The sequence below is a fragment of the Pteropus vampyrus genome, unplaced genomic scaffold (assembly GCF_000151845.1).
Source record: "Pteropus vampyrus isolate Shadow unplaced genomic scaffold, Pvam_2.0 Scaffold156, whole genome shotgun sequence".
NCBI classification, from domain to species: Eukaryota; Metazoa; Chordata; class Mammalia; order Chiroptera; family Pteropodidae; genus Pteropus; species Pteropus vampyrus.
The window spans coordinates 734,595-739,871 of record NW_011888937.1 but is presented as its reverse complement, the minus strand read 5'-3'; the positions used below and the strand labels follow the sequence as shown (position 1 = coordinate 739,871).

The 5,277-nt window shown below is 43.9% G+C and overlaps 1 pseudogene; it reads right to left on the bottom strand.

Annotated features, from left to right (window-relative positions):
• Positions 1 to 4,218: 4,218 nt before the first annotated feature.
• On the bottom strand, positions 4,219 to 4,337 carry LOC111745511 (annotated as a pseudogene).
• Between the last annotated feature and the right edge of the window lie 940 nt (positions 4,338 to 5,277).

Below are 5,277 nucleotides of genomic sequence, written 5' to 3'. Positions count from 1 at the left end.
GGCTGCATTTTCCCTCAAAGACTATAGGTCTGGTCAGACAGACAGCCCCTGTCTCACAGTTAATAGTGCCATCTCCTTGCCCTGAAGGCTTCCAGATGTTGCAAATCCCTGGCATTTTACCCTCTTTTGCTGGTTCTCGTAATTGTGCCCAACCTTTTGTAAGCAACCTTTCACTAGGCCCTCCTCAGCTTCCTCCTTTCATGGGGCCATCTATTTCCCTCGTAGGCATACTTTTCTTGCACTTGTACGGGTGCTAGCTGAGACCCAGGAGGGAACTCACTTACCCCAGGTCCTCCAGCTGTGAGTGCCAGAGCTAGGCACAGTCTCCCTGATACAATGTATTTTTTTACCATAGACCTTACTCCTCAGGAGAAAATGATTGGTTCCAAGAACAGAGTCCTAGGGTTCAATATTGCAAATCCTCTTACCCAGCTCTTCCTACACACCCTTTCCTGTCCTAATCCGTTTTTGGCTGGGGCCCAGATCTAACGGGATCTCAGCCAGCTTAATTCTTCCCTCCCCTAATCCAATATTCACGTATGGCATGCATCAGCCCTCCCAGAGCACTTACCTTTTCTCAGACACACCTGCATTTCACCTCCTTTAATCATGAATCTTTCCTGGAAACAGCCCAAAGTTCTAACTCAAACATTGCCTCTTCTATAAGCCTGTTGCTAACTTTTCCCCTCTATTCAGAAATAATCATTGCCTGCCCTTTCTCCCATTACTCTACCTTGGTACTGGTCTGAATGGTAACTAGTTGTGTATGTGTTTTCTCAATTACGCTGTGACTGCTTCTATGAATGACCATGCTGAATTCCTCTTTATATCCTCAACACCCACCACAGAGCCTGAATCAAATAGGCCTTTGTAGTGCTGTGTTGAATTAAATCGCACTCATTAGACCATTAAGAACTTTAAAGTGTGAAGGATGTTCTAATGGGTCACAGATGAATTCCTATCCTGGTAATTTTTAATGATTATTTATTTTAAAATAATATATTAGAGACATGATCTGAGCCCAAGGGGCAGGGGAAGGGCCTCTTCTCAGTCTTGCAGTCTTCCCCTGTGAGGCCCAAGGGAAAGGGGTGAAGAAGTGTCATCCAATTTCATAGCGGGTCATGGGTCCTTCGGCTGGGGTCCTTAGAGAGGTAGCACTGGACCAAGAAACCTCAGTAATCGTGTGCAAAATGTTGAGTAAGTATGCACTGGGTGGGGTGGGGGTGGAGAAGGGACAGGAGGAGGGCCCTCAAAGCTCTCCTTGAATTCCCAAAGTGGCCCAGCTCCAAAGAGCACTTTGGCCTTCTTCCATCTTTCCTTTGGCCTTGAAGATAAAGTAGGTCTTGATCTCCACATTTGAGGTTGGGTCAAAGCCCCACAAGTTATAAATTGTTTCTTCTGAGCTTTTCCTCTGTGCATGGATCTCCCATAGGGGCCTTAAAGGAAGGGAATTTGGCCTCAAGTGGCAGCTTATCTGGGATCTAAGTGTTTGAATCCAGAGTTATGGCCATGTCTTTGTCTCTTTCAGACATAGTTTCTATGAGCATGTATCTAGGGCCTAAGTTTTGGAGGCAAAGTTCTTTGTGGAGAGTATAGCTCCAGTACCAAGAGCAGCCTCTGTGTTTACCAATGATAGTAGGCTCACCCATAGGTAGTTGACTCCCAGCTCTAAGCACCTCTGGGAACTTGGACTGTGAGCTAGGGTGGTCACAAGATATGTCGGGGGTGGGGGGGGGAGGCTCCCCTAGAAGAGCAAAGAACTAGGTTAGAAGGTTGGGTTTTAGAACTGATGGTTGTTTGGAGTTGACTGCATTCCAGTGTTAGGTTGGTTAAATGGGAGAAAAATGCCAAAAATTTCAGCGACATTTGAAGCCCCAAGTCGTGTTAAGGTGTGTTTTCATTTGGACAGATTGGCAGCTGCTTTCTTTCCTTCTTGCTCAACCCTTCTTTCTGCATTCCACCGGAGTTCTTTTTCCCATTCAAAGGGCTCAATTCTTTTTTGAGCAATTTTAGTTTTCTAGTCTCCTGTTTCTTCCTCATTCTATAAATGTGGACATCGGTTCTTTCCAGAGTTTCCCAGGTAACCGTGGTGTAGCCCTGCATTGGCTCTCTCAGCATCTGGCTCATAAATTAACACATCCTTCAGTCTAACTCAGTTCTATATGTTGCTCTCTTCTTTCTAAACTCTCATCAGGCTGCTCATTATCTACTGAGTTAATCTCCATCTGCTACGCCCAGCCTTAGAGGCCTTCTTCCATCTGGTCCCCAGGGCAGGAGCCAGCACAGACCCAGGGCCATATGTGCCTTTTCCAGTGGCTGATGCAGCCCCAGGTCCAGGGCACATGACTCTGACAGGGGAATTTGACCTGGATATTAGTCCCATTGTACCCACTTACCCTAGTGGCTTTGTCAGGAACGTATTGGTCCCAGACACCCTTTTTAACCTCATCTGCTTTTCCTTATCTCTGCCCTGCTACTTGACTCAATGCCCCCTACTCACTGCCTCTCTTAAAAGCCTTACCTTATCCTGTCTCACATTTCTTATATTATACCTTCCAACTAAAATTCTGTAATTTCCTTTTTAAAGTTCCCCAAGGCCCATCTCCCATGGCACTTCCTCGTCAGTTACACATATGTGGATGGAGCCTGATCATACTGTAGGGGATTTGGGTGGGCTGTTTACCGTGTGACAGTATCTTTAGGTTTTTCCTCTTAAGCTGTTCAGATTTCTCAGAGAAAAAATTCCAAATTCCTGCCTGGAAGGTGGGTCAGGCTGCCAGTGTGTTCTGGACCCCAAGCGGTGAGAAAGGCTGGGAGTCCTAGAGTTTAGAAATTTGTTTACCATTTTCAGAGACCCTCCATACAGAGACCCACTCTGTTACCTTCTCCAGAGAGAAAAACTCTAGACTTTTGTTGGGGTGAGGGAAGGGCAGGCACCCGGAAGACAGGGCCTCAAGGGGCCTAGAGAGTGGGGTAACAGCAGAAACTCATAGATTGCTTACCAAGTGGGAAATTTGCTTATTATAAACCAAAGAATTTACATATACTTACTGTATATATTTACATGTTTAAACATACATTGACATACAGTGATTACCCCTCTAACAGCTGTCCTCCTAGTCCTCTCCACTTAAACACCCATCACCTGCCCACCGAGTTCAGAGGTTCCCCAGACTCCTGCTTCCTTCTGTTGAGGAGTCAGTGGTATGGAACATTTGTTCAGTTTTTAAATCAGGCTTGGGACTGGGCTCAAACGTCTGCTCAGTCAGTTATTCTTCATTTGTTTGCTTTCCTGCTTCCAAAATGTTATTGCTATTGTCTCCTCACAAAATTCTTTCTGACAAAACATCACTGTAAGCATGTTAGTGGGCTAACCTATATTTATCTACGGAGAGAGTTGCCTATGCATCTGACCCACCAGAACCAACTCCACTCACGCCCTGCTGCACAAGGTCACACCATGAATCAAACCCAGATTCAAGGACAGGCCTGTGGTGCTCAGCGCACTTACTTGTGCTTGCTCTCAAAACAGAAAATAAGCAGTGTGAAAGTTGGTTACGAATGGACTGATGCAACTCTCTCTGTATCTCATCTGGACAGGCCTGAAATTCGGTAGTCTTAGCAGCCCGGGTAGAGGAATCGAGAGCTGCGAGGTCCACCAGCTTCCCCAAACACTTAGACTCTCTCACATGACATTAGTTCTGCCATTCGGGAAGCAACACTCAGGAAATGGCACTTCTTGGATTTTGTGTAATAAATACATGCAAAGCCCTAATATCTATAAGGTCAAGGTACCTTCTTTGATGTGGCACCCTGTTCAGCTTACCACCTGGGCAATTAGTTGTACGTGGTGGCCTTGGGTCCAAAGTCACTGCAGGCCAGGTGATCTCTTTTGGTCTTTCTCCCAAGCTCACAACAAAATCTCTATCTATTCTGTTAGTTAGGAGTGGCCCAGTCTGAGAAGGCATAATAACAGGCAGTGACAAACAAGAATGAGAGCATTTTATTATATATTTATTTATAATAACATGCATTTATTATTACTTTTAAAAAATCAGCACACTTCTTTTTGAACAGTTTTAGGTTTACAGAAAAAGTGGAAAATACAAAATTTCTTCTTTTTAAATTTTTTTATTTTTTAGGCAGGGCAACACTTGATTGACCTCACAGATTGCAAGGACCTTGTCAGCTTACAATCTCTTATTTTTTTATATTTTACACCTACAGCACCTGGTCTTCCGAAGTGGTCTCCCATCCAAGTACTAACCAGGCCCAACCCTGCTTAGCTTCTAAGATCAGACAGAATAGGGCTTGTTCAGGGTAGCATGGCTAGAGACTAATACAGAATTTCCTTATACACCCTTATCCCCACCAAGTTTCCCCTATTATCAACATCTTGCATTAATGTGATATATTAGTTACAATTGATAAATTAATATCAATACATTATTGTTAATTAAAATCCATAACTAACATTAGGAGTCACTCTTTGTGTTGTACACTCTATGAGTTTTGACCAATGCGTAATGACATCCGTCATTACAGCACCATACAGAACAGTTTCACTGCCCTAAAAATCCCCCGTGATCTAACTTTTATCACTTCCTTTCACTCCCACCCTGAACCTCCACCTATGTTTATTTTTAATTTTGAACACTTTATTCCTCTCAAACCCTGATGCTGACAAATCCACCTCAGTGCCCCTCCTCCGTGGGGTAGAGTAGGAAACGGAGAAGTGGGGAGGGAGTGAAAGTGCTGGGAGCCTCTTCTGAGGCCAGCATTCCCCAGGGCTTTGTTCTTTTCTTCTGCTAACTCATTACTCCTCCAGGAAGGAGTTACCTGCACAAATCAATAAAAGCCAAACCTACTACTTTTCTCCCCTTCCTCCTTGAGCTGCCTTATATCAGATCCAGGAAAAGCGAGAGGAAGAAAAGCACTGACTAAAGAAGCATCCAATGAAACATACTTACTTTTATTTGGTGGTGGTGTATTTAAACAAGTTTAAAAATACACGTTTTATTATTTTATCTGAATGTTGGTAGAAAGCATCTGTTTCATTATACTGGCAAAATTCCTGTGTTAAAAATAGGGTTTGGTAATATTGCTGTGCCTTGTGTAAATTTGAGAAAGAATTTCTGATAACAGTCATGCTGTGTTCTTCCCAAGAAAACAACTCTGGTTGTTGTTGTTGTTGTTGTTGTTGTTGTTGTTGTTTTTTGGAGGGAGAGTGTCAAGGAGACAACAACTTAGGCAGGGGGACAGTCAAAATGTGTAGGA